The sequence below is a fragment of the Alligator sinensis genome, unplaced genomic scaffold (assembly GCF_000455745.1).
Source record: "Alligator sinensis unplaced genomic scaffold, ASM45574v1 scaffold123_1, whole genome shotgun sequence".
NCBI classification, from domain to species: domain Eukaryota; kingdom Metazoa; phylum Chordata; order Crocodylia; family Alligatoridae; genus Alligator; species Alligator sinensis.
In genome coordinates this window covers 2,882,625-2,899,479 of record NW_005841985.1, presented here as the reverse complement: position 1 = coordinate 2,899,479, position 16,855 = coordinate 2,882,625, and the positions used below count along the sequence as shown (strand labels likewise).

Genomic DNA, 16,855 nt, shown 5'->3' with positions numbered 1-16,855 from the left:
CCTACACCTGCATCTCCAGAAATATAATATAAATGTAATATATTTCATCCAGTGCATCAAATGCCTTGATGGAAAATATGTAGGAAAAACCAAACAACTGTGCGCCAGAATGAACACGCTCCTCCCCCCACACCTGTTTCTCACCTATTGACCACCCCAATTTACATTTTAACTGACTGGCTTTCTTGCATAGGTACTGGCCTCTGGCTGCTTTACCACTCCATCCAGGAAGAGCACAGGACATCTACAGACACTTCCTTAGCCTGACAAAGGGTGTTTGTGCCCGAAAGCTTGCTAAGAAGAATTTTTCCAACTATTTGAGTTGGTCTAATAAAAGATATTGGATTTACCCAATGAACCTTGTCTGCCTATGTCCTTAGACCAACGTGGCTACAACCTACATCCCTGAATAAATGGAATTAATAGCCTTAAGGGATTCTTTGCTTGTATTGCAGAATGAAGGCTCTCCCATCCCACCCTTATAAGCCTATGTTTTTCTTATAATTTCTTAGAGACCTGAGGAAGAATTCAAAAACTTGTCTAACTTGATCCCAGCTACAGGGTTGGTCCAATAAAAGATATCACCCTAGGAAATCCTTGCCTCTTGCATTAAAGAACTAAAGGAATATAAAAGATCACTGCATATGAGAATGCTCTTGTATTATATGAATTGAAAAGATGATCTTGCAGATTTCTCTAACTGGCTACCCTGACACTTTCCAAAGTTCCTGAGGTTTCAATTTGTTTAGAGGTGTGAATGCTTTACCTCATACCCAAATCAATTCTAGATTATATGGTACTGGATTATGAATTGTGGATTAATATATAGTTATGATATGAATTTAAAAATATTTTTTTCTTCCTGCATATAAGCTATGGACCTGTCAAACAGACACTACTCTGGCACCAGGGTTCTTGTTCACTTGAGATTTTCTGATAGAGTAAATGAAAGAAACTACATTTTAGTAAATGGATCAGATGCACATTTAAGAGTATTTAGATGTTTTTCTTCCTTTCTTCTTGTTCTGTGTCTTCCTCTCTGATTCCTTCCTTTCTTCACTATCTGTTGTTCTGGCATGTTCTGAAAGAATAGACAAGAACTAATTATGATTTGTCCCAGCAGGGTATTCCTGAAGAGGGAAGACATATTGGGCAGGAAATATCTGCTCTGTTTTGGTTTTGGGGTTGGAGCAAATAAATATTCATTAATGGGTTTTTTGGTTTCTTTTGTGTCTATTCAACAGAATAATACACATATGAGTGAGATAAGGAGATAGCAGGCAAATTCCTTTTAAGGGAATGAAGAAAGGCTCTCCAGAGCTATCTTAGTTACATCTACATCTTCCTTTCATAGTGGCTATTATACTTTATTCAGAGGATAATTCAATTCCATAATGGATTCTGTATTGTAAAGCTGATTTTGTACTGCCTGTCTGCATTCTTGGTCATATATTAGTGGACTGGCAAACTGACTTTTAAAAGAAATCTGAATTCTGTTATTTTTCTGAGCTTAACAGCACAAGAGATATTGAGAAAAGAAAAGTGAGTACTGTAGTTCTAGTCTTGTTTTTGTTGTCTAGTATTTGTATCACTTGGGCACAGGAGGCTCTGGATCAGTGCCTCCATCTTCTAGATACTGCAGAAAACACTCAGGACAGTGCATGTACTAAGAAATGTATTATATTGTTGCCCTTTCCTCCAGCCCAGCATCCTGTTCTAACACCAGTTTGCTCTTGTGCTGAGCATTATAGATCGGCTTCTTGGCAGGGGAGAATCAATAATATAAAACCTGAGACTAGTCTTTGTAACTTCCTTTATTTACCCCAGTGTGGGGACAGAGGCAGTCAAAGACAGAATTCCAGCAGCGAAACACTCAAAACATGCCTCAAATTATGAAAACACCACAGTAATTCTTAAGGCTGAATTTCCCATTCTTCTCTTTTGATTCTTGTGCTCCTAGAATGAGAGCTTTGCCTTGACTTTAATAAGTTCATTATTTAACTTTAGGGTCTCTAACATGGTAGCTCCACCTAATTAGCCATACTTGCTTTGAAAGGACCTGCTATACCTAAGTCTGTAAAATGGGTTGGCTTCTGCATATATAAACCAGTGGACTATCTAGCTGTGTTACCTGTTCTGCTGCCACCAACAGCTAAGGTAATAGATTCTTCAACTTCAACTAGAACAGTGTTTTTCAAGCTATAATATGCATACCTTCACAGGGGTATGCAGCACTTTGCCAAGGATACGTGCCTAAGTTTCATTAATGGAGGTGGGGCTTCTGATTGATCAACACACAGGGAGCAATGATGTTTCTGCATATTGACATTTGTGTCCATGTTCTTCATAAGAAATAAACATGCAAAAATGCATGAAGTGTAGGGAGCATGAGCAATTTTTTTTGCTGGTAAAGTGGTCCACAGGCAAAAAAAAGAAAAAAAAGAAAACCATTAAACTAATGGAAGCCTGAGCTGATATCACAGGGTGTATCTACACCGCACATAGCTGTGAAAGTGTTAGTTCACGTACTAAATTTCACATGGCATATGGCAGGGTCAATCAGAAATACCCAAACTTGATTTGTATGAGCTAGTTCCACAACCGAAAGCAGAATAATTGTTGTAGCGCACCACTTCCAGGCTAGGAAGCTTTGCTTCTCAGCAAAGGTCATTCATCTGGGAACAGCATTGCTCTGCCTGGCTATACTGCTTCAAATTCCATGACTAATTAGGTGTCTCTGCAAGGTGCTGTTGTGCCAGGGTCTTCGTTCAGACTCTGCAGATGATCCCTGTGAGGAATGATTACAGCTGCACACTTAATTGTATATTTTTGAAAATTCAATCTTGATTAATCTTTTCCTTTGTGTTATACAAGTTAGGCAGTCCATATTTTTCAAGCAAACTAGTCAACCCCTTCTCTCAGGATGATCTATGGGACAAAGATTGATGCTGATGTTTAGCTCAAATCTGGTTCTTGTGACATTTCCATCACAGTCTGCAGAAATTTATTTTCTTTATTATCCTTTTGGAAATTCTGGCTAAATCTTTGTGAGTCTTGGCCTCTGCTTTAATGTCCCTCTCATCCTGTGGTATATCCTATTGCCAGAACCATCTATGTTGAATTCCATAGCATTCAATTAAGAAACACATGCATCTAGTTTAGTGTTGGACACAGTAGTGGCCCAAGTGAGGTAGGTGGCATTCACAGTCCAGGCCATCTGGGAAAGCATGTCAAGAAGTGGCTTAGTATTGCTGCAGAAACTAGTTTTCTGTCTAGTCGACTAGGAAGTAGTGGCTTGTTTTATTACGTTTGTTTTCCAGTCTTTCACAGCCAGAGATATGAATTGGAAAAGTCAAGAAGAACTATTTGGGCCCCTGGTAGTGATGGAGGTAGAGAACTTTATAAAATCTTAACATTTCTGCCAACACAAATACCGTGGACACCTACTAAAATAACTTTATCTCTTACGAATACATTCCTTGTGGCTTTGGCCACTGTTACAACACACGCTCTTGATGTTAATAGCATACCCATGTCCCCTCCAAATAAAATTTGACATTCTGCTCTATAGGCCTATATTTCCATTAAGTCACTATTCATTTTTATTAGCAGTATCATTATTCATCTTTGATTTGTGGACAGTGATTACAATCACTATTTTGGCAGGCAGGGAATTCACAGCTGTGCAGCAATCTTTTATCCTTCTTGGAAAGTGTTGGAAGCAAATAACTAGGAAATGACGTATTGTAAAACCCTCACCACTTTTGATCTGATGGCAAGCCGTTTTTCTCTTTCTGAAAGAAATGCACTCTTCCATGAAATCTGTAAAATGACCTTCATTTGACAATAATATTTCACCAATGTTACATAGCTCTCATGCAATGAATACCACTTATCTTATTTTGAATCAACAGTACTACTTTTGTATGAGTGTAAGGCAGGCACTTCTCCAAGTTTGCTAATTTTTAATAATAAATATAAAGTTTGCCAAGAGTAGTCGAGAAGTGCAATCTGACATTTTATTACAGTAGAATATTCAGATGATAACCCAACCCATAGCTGTGTTTTCTCTAGTATGAATATCTTTACAACAATCTCCAGGTTAGTGGAAGGAGCTAATTTTCTAGCTGCGTGCTCTGTCTAGCCTAATGTGTAGATGAATTTCTGGTATACTAATCACTGTAGTGTTGAGGCTTTTATTTTAATATTTTGATTCTGAGTTCCATAATTCCTTGGCATTTAGAAATTCAGTATGAGGAAAAAAGGGTATTTCCCAGCTCAGTCTCTTTGCAGGAGTCTGTAATTAAGGCATGTGGCTGAAAAGATTTAATTTGGCTTTTTTTAAATTTAAGATTAATAAACAGTTGCAGTTCTTTTAACCATTGAAGCAAATATAAAGATTATCGTGTTCCATGCTTTATGGAATATAGTAGAGGGGTCTCAAGCTTTGCTTGAGCAAATCCCTCTTCCTCACCTTAGATTCAACAGTACAAAATTATAATGGGTATTATGATGATTAATGGGACTATTCATGCACCAAGTTATTCATGTATATATGCCTGGATTTTCAGGATTAGGATCACTGATGACACCTCTTTTCACCCTCTACCTCCACCTCAGTTCGTTGCTTGACTTCTTCATTGATTAGGCATAACCTGTGACTTCCTAAGTATGCAGATATTTGCTGATATGTTGTAGATACTACCAAAATAACAATAATGATAAATAACTGTCTGAGGTAGGATTCTGCACCTGTTCTCCTCACCCCTGTTTCTCCAGATTGTTCAGATTCAGGGTCTCGGTTTAGACTTATCTCTAGCCCTTCTGAAGTCTAGAAACACTTCAATGATTATTTGCTAACCTGGTTTCAAACAGTTTGCATTATTTTTCATTGTATTTTGTTGTATTATCAAATGCTAAACAGTTATTTCTTTTTAAGACTAACCTCAAAAAGTAGCATTTTGTGAAGAAAAATAGGTCATATTTTTCAGTTTGGCTTTAAATGTCATTTAATATTTTTAAAGACACTAAGGGCAATTCTTAGTCACAAAAGCTTGGAACATTTAACATAATGTTCTTCATTGCTATTTGTACAAATGAAACTGAATCTAGCAAAAGTACTTGCAGTGCTGATTTGAATGCACAAACAATTACAAACCTCATACTTGAATATAATGGTCCTGTAAGATTAAAAGTAAAAAAAAACCCCATGAATACACTATCATTATTTATTTGTTCAATTTTTCTAATGACAGAAAATGTATATATTTTAATAGCTGAAGCATAAATAAACATGTGGATGTTTCTTTTTTCACTTGAAATACTACTTGAGGAATTGCAATTAGGTTTCCTAGCAAAAAACTCAGTGTGTCAAAGAATCCTTGTACCAGTTCCTTAAATTGTACAACTTTATAAAGACTAAATAAACTTATGGTTGTTACTTTCCATTTTGAGCACATAAACATGTGTTACTATTTTAGTCTGCTTATGAAAATTACATAACCCCCTGCTCAAAGCAGGGCCATACCCAACTATATCATCCCAACCATGGCTTTGTGTATCTAGGTCTTAAAAACCTCCAAGTTTGGAGATTCCACCATCTGTCTAGGTAACCTGTTCCAGTGCTCCACCACCCTCCTAGTGAGAGAGTTTCTTCTAATATCTAACTTAAACCTCCCTTGCTGCAACTTGAGACCATTGCTCTTTGTTCTGTCATCTGTCACCACTAAGAACAGTCCAGCTCCATGCTCTTTGGAACCACTTTCAGGTAGTTAAAGGCTGCTATTAAATCTCCCCTCAGTCTTCTTTTCTGCTGACTAAATAAACCCAGTTCCTGCAGCCTCTTCTCATAAGTCATGTGCCCCAGTCCCCGAACCATTTTTCTGTCTCTGTGTTGGACTCTCTCCAACTTGTCCACATCCTTTCTATAGTGGGGGAGGAGAGAGAGAGAGAGAGAACACAAACTTTCATAGATTTAAGACCACTTCAACAGATGCTATGAAAGGATGTACATAAAGTAGTGCATAGGAAACAGAGAGAAATGTGAATACAACAGGCAGAAAGCCGGGGGGGGGAGGGGGCGGGAGGGAGAGACAGAGAGGGAGAGAAAGAGAGAGAAGAGAAAGGGCAAGTAGGGTAATGACAATAAACCCATAGAAAGAAAGGAGTCACAAAAGCTAATCCAGGTAATGGGATAAAAATCCATAGTCCCTATTTAAACCACACTTCATACCGTCCAAGCTGTGTCCAGGGAGGTTAGTATTCTACCAGAGGCCTGCATGTCTTCCTGCAGCTGATGTCAGATCAGTGCTCATTCGTTCTTTCGTGCGAGGATCGCCCTGTCTGTCCAATGTAGACAGCAGGGGGAACTGTGAGCTGGTGGTGATGTATATGGTGTTGGTAGAGTTGCGCGTGAGTTAACCTCAGATATTATAATTTGCATTATTCAGTCCAGTGATGATGTGGCCTTTATTGATGTTGGTTAACAGAAGAAACCTGGTTCTGTTGCAAGGCTTGGTGTGTCTATGAGTCTTGTAATTAGGTAGCCTGTTGCTTGAGAGACACCATTTGGGGTTCATAAATTTCATAGACTTTAGGGCTGGAAGGGACCTCGTAAGATCATCGGGTCCAGCCCCCTGCCCAAGGGGCAGGAAGTCAGCTAGGGTCAAAGGATCACAGCAAGATAAGCATCCAACTGTTGAGAGGATTGGGGGCAGCTGCCCGTAAGCCAGGACAGTAACTAGTTTGAGACGGTCATCTTTTCCCAGGAGGGGTTGGAGGTCACTAAGGATGTTTAAGGTGTTCAAACTGGGAGCTGTAGGTGTCAGTCATAGAGACTCCATTGTCCTTGGGTTGGTATTGTAGCATGTCAAAGTGAGGTCTGAGTCTGGCTTTATTGATTAGAGTGGCTACATTTTTGGGATTGTATTTTAACCGTAGGAGTTCCTGCTACAGATCCTTAAGTTATGTATCCCAGTCAGTGGGATCAGAGCAGATACAGCTGCAACAGAGAGCTTGCCTGTAGATGATGGTTCTACTGCTTATGATGTAAGCTGGTCGTGTGAAAGTAGTTGTGGTGGTCAGTTGGTTTCTGATACAAAGTGGTGCCAATATGGCCAATGCAAACCTTCACCGTAGTTTCTAGAAAGCAAATTTGTTGGGTGGAGTATTCCAGAGTTTGTTTGAGGTAGGAGTGGAAGTTGTTAAAGTTTTGTTGAAATTTCTCTAGAGGTTCCTTCTCATGTAGGGTTACCATAAGTCCAGGTTTTCCCAGACACATCCTTTTTTTGGCCCCCTGTCCTTGTGTCTGGGCAGGTTTTTAAAATGAGAGCAAATGTCCAGGTTTTTTGCCTTTCCTTTGCTTTCCCAGGCTGGCTGCTTGGGGCTGGGAGCAGTGGGCAAGGTGTTGGAGTGGGCTGTTGGAGATCATGTGTTCTCTGCTCAGGCCTCAGCAAGCCACTCCCAGGTAAACAGACACTCTGTGTGTGTGTGTATGTGTGTGTGTGTGTGCACGCGCGTGCACATGCATGCGCAGTGTGGGAGCTGCTTGGGCAGCAGGGCTGGTGGGCCAAGGTGCTGTGGTTCAGGAGCAAGGGGCACCAGCAGGGCTGGGGGGGCAGGGGTCTGAGGGTTGGGAGTGAGGGGCACCAGCAGAGCTGGGGGGCAGGGAGCTGTGGGCCCAGTGTGTAGGGCACTGGCAGTGCTGGGGGCCAGCGGGGTGTGGGTTGGGAGTGAGGGGGGGCTGTCAGGGCTGGTGGGGCAGGGGCTTAGGAGTGAGAGGCAGGGGCAGGGCACTGGCATATAACTGCCCACCCCATAATCATATGCCTTCCCACCTTCTCCGCCCCCCTCTCCTCCCTCCCCCTCACAGGTGTCCTCTTTCTTGATACTGTAAATATAGTAACCCTATTCCCATGAGTCCATATTATAAAGATGCCATTTGTGTACCTTGGGAAGATCAGAGGGATGAGAGGGCAGCTGTGGAGCAAATGGACATCAAGTATTGTGTTGGACAGGGATGTGTTAAAATATCATTTTTGACCAAGACAGCTGTATTAGTGCTAATATAGATGAAGTTATACTAACAAAGCTTCACTTTTGTTGGCATAGCTGTTTCTGGGGGTGAAGTGGGATTGGAGAAAGAAGAAGGGTAGTGGCAAAATCTATCCCAGCAAATCTTGCTGGACCATTTCAAGCACTGTCCAAAGTAGGAGAGCTTTCCCAGTAGAGAGTACTGGTGTAGGTACCCCAGCAAACTTTTTGAAGTGTAGACATGGTCACAGATTTCAAAAGTGCCTGTTAGAAGTTTTTACCAATTTTGCAGCCTCTAACTACTGACACCATTTAGTGTGCAAATAACTGCTAGACTAAATTATTTTTATTTTACTTCTATAACACTATTTGATTGCCCTGAAATCAATTCCATCTATATGTTCTCTTTTATATTGACCTTCCACATTTGATGGGAGAAAATGCTTTATTAGTTTATAGCGCTGGGTGAAAAAAGAAAAAAGTTTTATGAAAAATGAACATCAATTTTAATCTGAAGCAGAATGAGTTTTCTGTTTTTTTCCTAAAGTTTTTCATAAAACTTGCTTGAGGAACATTAAAGGAAATTGTATAAAATCTTGTCTACTTGATTTCCCCTTGTCTTTTGGGCCGTTGAATATTATAGAATGCGAGGGTGTTTATTTCCCCCCATTCTTTTCTCCCCTCCCCTCTTTTTTATTTCCTTTGTCTTAGCGGAACTTATCCAAAGTTGGAGAAGTTTTAGAAAGTTTGTTTAGTGAAAAAGTAAAAGCCAACTTGTACCTCATTCCTTCTATAATAAAAAAGGAAGAAACACTTTTAAAAGAAGTAAAACACAATCTTAAATCAAAATGTGAAATTTCAGTGACAAACTAGAAGCTTTTTACCATAAATCTGAAGCTTCTGATTTTATTAATAACAAATCTAATGGAAATGTTAATGTCTCTTGGCCATGGTGCTTTCATCAATAGATCTGAGAGAAATGTGTCTCATTACTTCAATTTTACAGAAACTGAGGCACAGAAATGTGAAGTGACTTGTGCAACTTACTCAGCAGGCCAATGACAGAGCTAGGAATAGAACCCAGGACCCTAGATTCCCAGTCCAAAGCTATGTCCATCTGACCATTTCTTGCCAAAAAGAAAAAAAACATGACCACCTTCACTAGTTTAGATACGAATGTACTAACTTCCCTTACCCAACTACACAGAGTTTGAGCCTTTTGAGGTACTCTTTTATTTCACCAGGCAGAGACTGTTCATGAATTCTTTTTCCACTATCATGTGCTAGGACTGGCTGCTGATTGTATATACATATAACTGGAATGGTTGGGTGTGTGTGGTTAAGGATGACTGTGATGCCTGCACATATGTGTCTGCAAGAAATAGGCTTACAAGAGCTTTAGAGTTTTTGCTCAAGTTTTGCTGAAAAGATTATCAGAATAGCATTTTTACAGTTTGTAAAAGTGCACATTCTACTGGGAATCCTTCACAGGGACAAAATAACTGGATCACAGTGAAAGTAAAGTCTAAACAAAGCAAGTAGCAGGACTGTATTGTCATTGTTCCACTTTGTCCAGTAGTTCTATCAGCTGGCATTTCTCCATCTGCTTCTGTTGGATTGTGCCTTTTGTAAGTTTTCCAGAGTAATAAAATCACCTGCTTGGTGTCAGCAATTGTGGCATGTTCTTTCCCAATTTTAGTAATGGCATCTGCATCAAGAATGAGACTGCGGGTATCAAGTTGCTAATCAACTTTCTTGAATAAATATAACCTATGTGCAATTATTTTGAAAAGTTGAGGTGCCTTGTTTAATTGAAGGGATGGATGCCTTCTGGTCTGAGTTAAGTTTCACTCTTTGTATATACCTTTGTATTTGAATAAACCCTATTTGAATCTATTTTTATTCAAAAGATACCAAATCAACGAAAGGTTCTGATTCTGCTTCTCTTCCTCATATTTAGCTGCATCTATGGTGCCTGGATTTCAGATTTTCACTGGGACAGTCCTATTTTAAACTCCTGTACTGACTGTCCTATTGGTTTGGTCAAATGACTATTTTTGTCTCATCTTCAGTAGGATACCTGCGATTACTGTTTAAAATAGGATTGTCCCCGTGAAAATAGAAATGTTTTGCTCCCCTCCCACTCTCCTCTCTAAGTGCTAGAGAGCAGATATCCTGTTTTCAAACTAGGAAAATATGGTTACCCCAGCAATATCATAGTCCCTTTTGGTTTTGGTAGATGACTTGCAGATCAAGGTACAACTCACTTACCTCAGCAGAACAAATTAAAACTCAAGAATCCGGTCTGCGTGCTGGTGAATCAGTTCAGGGCTTCAGGGCCAGCTATAGAGTGGCAGCAGAGCCTCTGTACAATTCTGTGGAAGTTGGGTAATGGCTGCTGGGTTTGCAGCCTCTGCCTTGCTCCTAAATCTTTGCTGTACATTAGAACTATGATTTTCATCTCTGATTGAGTTCCATGAGAAATTCAACAATCATCATCCCTCCATCTGACTATCTTTTGAATACTACAGCACCAACATCTCCTTTTTAGAGACGATGATCAGCATCCAGAATGGTAAAATACAGACCATGTACATGTACAGACAAGAAACCCACAGACCAACATACATATCTGCACAGAACCAGCAATCACCCTGAACACACCAAGAAAGCTGTGATATTATAAAGGCAGGCCCTCAGATACCACCGAATTTGCACTGAGGAGAACACCCAGGATTGCTAACACACTAATCTTAAAAAGGTTTTCACTCAACAAGGACACTCCTCCAGAGAGATATATCACATGTTTGGAAGAGCCACCTGGATACCCCATGAAGAATTGCTACAGTACAGGACAAAACCCCCCATGAAAAACACACCGCTGGTTATGGCATATCACCCCTCCCTCAAACCTATACGGAAAATCCTCAAACATTTGCAACCCCTACTAGAAGGAGACCCAATTCTCAAAGAGATCTTCCCAGAACCACCCATCTTAACCTTCAAATAAGCCCCGAACCTCACTAACCTCATCACCAGAAGCAAACTTCCTACGGCCCACAACACACCAAATGGATCCACACCATCCCATGAAAAGAAATTCAAAACCTGCCAACACATCTCCACCACCCCCACTATTACTACACCCCACAACAAAGCCATCAGCATTCCTGGATCTTACACCTGCACCTCCAGAAATGTAATATATCTCATCCAATGCACCAAATGCCCTGATGGAAAACACATAGGAGAAAGCAAACAACAACTGCACAGCAGAATGAATGCACACCAGAAATCTCTTAAAGACAAAAATAAACAATTATTTGTGGGGGCACATTTTGCACAAGAAAACCACTCTCTCTTCAGACTTTCAAGTTCAAAGGGAACTTCAGAACACTTTTCAGAAACGAGCCTAGGAACTCCACTTCATCAACCTGCTCGATACAAAAAATCATGGACTAAATATAGACATTGGATTTATGAAAAATTATAACCTGCCTGAATTCTGACTCCCTAGGTACCTCTCCACTATTTACCTGCTACATTCATCCCCCTTCTCTCCTCCCCACCGTCTCTCACCCACTGACTCCACAATTTACATCTTCACTGACTGCCTTTCTTGCATGCATACCAGCCTCTGGCCTATTTAGTATTCTTTCCACCCAGGAAGAGTGCACACCAACTGCAGATGATTTCTCAGCCTGACTAAAGATCTTTAAACCTGAAAACTTGCTACAAAATTTTTTTCCAACTATTTAAGTTGGTCTAATAAAAGAAAACAGATTCACCCAAAGAAACTTGTCTGCCTACGTCCTTAGACAAACACAGCTACAACGTACACCCCTTGATTGTTTTGCATGCATATGTGTATTTTAGACCTGAAGATGAATGTCTTGCAGTTGAAAGCTTATTTAACTCTATCCCAACTATGCAGTTGGTCCAATAAAAGCTATCACCCTAAGAAATCCTTGCCTCTCTCATAAACCCTGGACCATCATGGCTATATCACACTAACACTACTGTAAGCATTTTTATAAAGTGACAAAATGATTTGAATTGAGTAAAGCACTTTGGTATCAGCTTGGCATAAAGGGCAAGAGGTTGGTGCTAGTCATTGTTGGGGGGCAAGGGGATTATTTTCTACTATCTCTGCTCATTCTTCATTGCTTTTTATTTCCCAGAATATTGTCATTTTGGCTATGTACAGACAGTCAAAAAGCCCGCGGTTGAATCAATTCAGTCTTCATAGGTTAGTCTGAGCTGTGTAGATTGAACCGATAAGCAAGTGAACAGACATTCACTTTTGATTCTGGAAATGCAGGCACATGCCTGTAGTGGCCCAGGCCAGAAGCTGGGGGTTGCTAGAGCATGCCTCCCTGCTCGTCTGGAGCAGACAGCTTGAGCCATGGCAAACTCACCACTCTGTGAGGGGAGGTTTGCAGGGAAGGTGCAAAGCATCTTGGGATGCTGAGGGACTGTGAGTTAACTTGAATCTGGAGGGGATCTGGGATAGAAGTTCAATAAACTGATTTAACCTATATATGTAAAACTGATACTACATCCATCCAGATGTATCTTAAACTGGTTTGGGCCATTTTGAAAGTGATTTATGTGCACTGAACTTCTGTTGTGTTATTAATTTGAACTGGTTTCCAATCACTTGGCTTGTGCATAATAATTTCTGTCCCTAGTCTTACGAAATAGTGGATCAGTTTTGTTCCTATTTCAGTGCAAAGCTTTAAGTGTATTTCTGCTAAAAAAAATTAGTTTTAACAAATCCTTGTCATTCTCAGACTCCAATTTTCTTAATAAGTAAATGTGTAATTCAGTTGGTATAATTAACTGCATAATGTGAGAAGTTAGGGGAAATGTTAGCATTCTCTCAGGAGCCCTTCCAAAGAAAGTGTAAAATGGTAGCTCTGTGGTTGCATTTTGCAATGGGGAAAAGAAGTGTGCTGCAGTTGCTGTGAGAAGATAGTAGCACCTAGTACTCTGTTTTATTTCATCTTGATTTCATCTGGGATTGGCTCTTGAAAATTTACAGACTTATGCTGCTGTATATAGTTCAGTAAATTAGGGTTGCTGAAGGCCTGTGGTAATTTTGCAGTGATGATGCATTCCTCCTTTTGTTAATAATTGACATACTACATTTGTGGCTCTGTCTCTGTCAGCCTGGCCAGCTCTTTGTCAACTGCATCTGCAAGATGTGGTTCTTTTAATAGTTAACAGAATTCATGTAATCTATTTAGAAATGCAGGGGATTTAAATTAAAAATTGTTTATATTATGCTTGAAGTAAAGATTTCAGAAAATAAAAATGTGTTAATTATCCTTATTAAATGCACAGTCAGTTGAATTTATATTATAAACAGAGTGAAATGCAGTCATGAAGTATATATCCTAACCACTAAAAAGCAAGTTTCCAACATTGCAATTGCAGGTTGAACCCTGTGGAGTCTATGAGTAACTCTGGTGAATAGTTACCATATTCTTATAAAGAACAGAGAAAATTTTAAACATATGATTACAAAAGAACCTTATTTGATATTTATTGATTGAATTCATTATTATAATGGTTCATGGCAAAGCATCTTGAACATGTACATAATTGTATACAAAGATTATATCAAAATGACCAATTAAGATTAAATAATCAAAACCAGGAAAATGCCACATTCTTTTAGCTTTGTTGTGCATATACATTGCATTACAGTCTCTTGTTCTGTGATCACCTATTATTTTTTAACATCAGAGCTATGTCTCATTCAGAGTCTGAAATAAATGGAACTCAATTGATGAATAGATATTCAATATTTTATTTTCTCCTCGCTGTTTGGTAGTATAGCCCCATACTACTTGCATACTCTCCACACCTTGTGCTGATAACAGAATTTAATTTTCTCATAGACTTTTCTCTGGTGATTTTTGTGATCATATTGGAGTACTTCACAAACATTAATGCATTTCTTTTCATCAAACCCCTCTGAAATCAGGAGATAGTATCATCTCTTATAATTACAGATGGGGAGCAGAGACAGAGAAATTAAGTATCCATTAATATTGGCAAAATATCCATTAATATTACGCTTTCAATTTGAGATGCCTGGCACCTGACTTTTCAGACTTCTTAGCTTTAGCTTTATAGACTGCCTTATGTGTGCATCTCATCAACTGCAGCCACATTTCTGAATACCCAGCACTTTAAAATCTGAACCAAGTATTTCATGCTGGGCAGCCAGTAAAATACCACCTATGCAAAGTCTGGTTGTGAAAAATGGACTCACCCAGCAGCATGGAGGTACTCTGAGGCAGATATCTGCAAGGAAAAATAAGCCTAATTGGTCAGAATTTGGCAAATTTATAGACCTCTAAAAACAGTCTTGCAATGGATATGTTAGGCAATCTTAATAGGCAGTGCTACCATTCCACTAACTATAAGAATAGGAAGGAAAAACAACCCCAGAACTAGAATTATAACTTGTAATTTGTATTGGACTAATTGCTAGAACTGGCATTTGTACAGGCCATTTATTAGTCAATGAGTGTGCTTCAAGGTCTCTATGTTAGTATTTAAAGCCATACATAAAATACAGCATGAGCACCTGCGCTTGAGATACTCCAACTTTGGCACCCTTCCAAAACAAAGGCTCCTGACCTTTTTATTTTCCTTTTAAGGCTGTTGTTGGTGTATTGCAGGGCTGCAGCCAGGATTTCTAGAATCCAGGATAAGATGCAGACATGGGCCTGAATAGATTTAATAACAGCCTAGAAAGGTGATAGAGGTTGATAACAAGCACTGAGGGAAGAAGGTTGGGAGGGGATGAATCTTAACAGTGTATTAAAAATTATAATGGTAAGAAAATTTGATGTTCCTCAATCAAGAGTTAATCATATGATGCTGAAAAAAACCACAGAAATGCTAAGGGTTTATACTTTTAAACAGTAAAACAAATATGCTCTAATTTAACTGATAAATAACACTAAAGCAATAAAAAAAGAAATTCTCTATAACTATGGTGGGGAGGGGGGGTGGAAAGCCTAATTCCCTTACTGAATAGGGAATGGAAAATAATAATGTTCAATGTAGAGAAGGCTAAAGTGTTTAATTCTAGTTTTACCTCAGCCATCATAAAAAGGCAATACTCAGATGATGAGCACAGTTAGCATCAAGGATAGTGAGGTAGGTACTCAGCCTAGAAAAGGGAAACAAGTTAGAGATTACTTAGCTAAACTAGGTGTTTTCTAATCAACTGGGTCTGATGAAATTCATCTTAAAATACTCAAGGAATTGGCTGAAGTGCTTGTAGAGCCATTGGCTGTACAACTTTAATCATCTGTAGGGTTCAGGTGAAGTTCCAGGTTACTGTAAGGCTAAGTACAGACAGTCAAAAAGCCCAAGGCTGAATCAATTCAATCTTCACAGGTTAATCTAAGATGCATAGATTAAACTGATACGCAAGTGAACAGGCACTCGCTTTTGATTCTGGAAATGCAGTCACATGCCTGAAGTGGCTTAGGCCAGGAGCCAGGACACAGTAGAGCACACCTCCCTACTCGGCTGGAGCAGATAGCTTGGGCCAAGACCTGCCAATCCTGCAAGGGGGAGGGGTTTGCAGGGGAGGTGCAAAGCATCCTGGGGTGCTGAGGGACTGTGAGTTAACTTAAATCTGGAGGGGATCTGAGACAGAAGTCAGAGCCATTCCTTGTGGGGGTGAATTGGGGCAACCAAGCTTTGGGGGGCCCCCATGGACAGTGCCATACAGGCCCCATGGACAGCGCCATTGCACATGCCAAAGGCTCCACCACTCCGTGCAGCTGCTACATGCCACCAGCTTTGCGCTCCAGCTGTTTGCCCCCTCCCCCTGCTCCACGCTTCAGCTACTCATCACCCTTCTCCCCCACTGCTCCGCACTCCAGTTGCTTGCCACCCCCACACAGGTCCTGTACAGGCTGATATGCCCCAGGCCCCACACACTCCTAGGGTCAGCTCTTGACAGAAGTTCAATAAACCAATTTAACCTAAGTCTGTTAAGTCCATTCATCCAGGTATATCTTAAACTGGTTTTGGCCATTTTCAGAGTGGTAGTGTGCACTGAACTTCTGTTGTGTTACAGACTTGAACCAGTTTCTGATCACTTATACCAGTTTATGTGTAGTGTCTGCCCCTAGCTTAAAAGGGCAGATATAATGCCATTGTTAAGAAAGGGAAAAAGAAGAACCCAGGGAGTTACAGGAAGTCCAGTCAAACATTGATACTGAAGCGTATCATCAAAACAGTTTATAAGTACCTGTCCTAGAGGCTAACAAGGTGATAAACAAAAACCTATTTGGATTTAAGAACAAGTTATACCTACAATGTAATTCTCTTCTGTGACAAATTGATGACCCTTGGAAATTGGGGAGTGTAATGGATGGAATGTACACTGACTGTATTAAGGCTTTTAACACCATCTCCCACCAGATTATCTTAAGTAAAATGGTCTAAGTAAAGCTATTAAAAGGTAGGTGCATAATTCATTGGGAAGAGGTATCTTGTGGGATTACCTAGTGGTCTGTGCAGGTTCTGATACTGAGTGAGTGCCTAGAAAATAAGTGCCCAGCGTAGCCTTGGGGAATCCTCTTAAGTTTTCATTAGGTTGTGTTTGTTTTCAGGTACAATTGAAGGTGTTGGTTTAGGTCTTGTACAGCTAGAGGTAGTCAGCTTTCAAGTCAGGAAGAAGGCAGGTTGGAGGCGTACCTTACAGACTAACTAAATAAGATATATATATACACAACAGTCTTTTGTGAACTTGAGTTCATTTCATCAGATGGTCTTGTACATCAGA

The 16,855-nt window shown here is 39.9% G+C and overlaps 1 protein-coding gene across 8 annotated transcripts in view; it reads left to right on the top strand.

Annotated features, from left to right (window-relative positions):
* Window positions 1–16,855, top strand: part of LOC102381386 (cAMP-specific 3',5'-cyclic phosphodiesterase 4D) — a 431,023-nt gene that overhangs the window by 197,075 nt on the left and 217,093 nt on the right. The window contains exon 1 of one of the 8 annotated variants that reach the window (XM_025201142.1): window positions 12,480–12,508. The exons of the other annotated variants lie outside the window; for them this stretch is intronic. The gene's annotated coding sequence lies outside the window, so the exon portion shown is untranslated. Of the gene's footprint in view, window positions 1–12,479; window positions 12,509–16,855 lie in introns of those variants that run through there. 8 annotated transcript variants of the gene reach the window in all.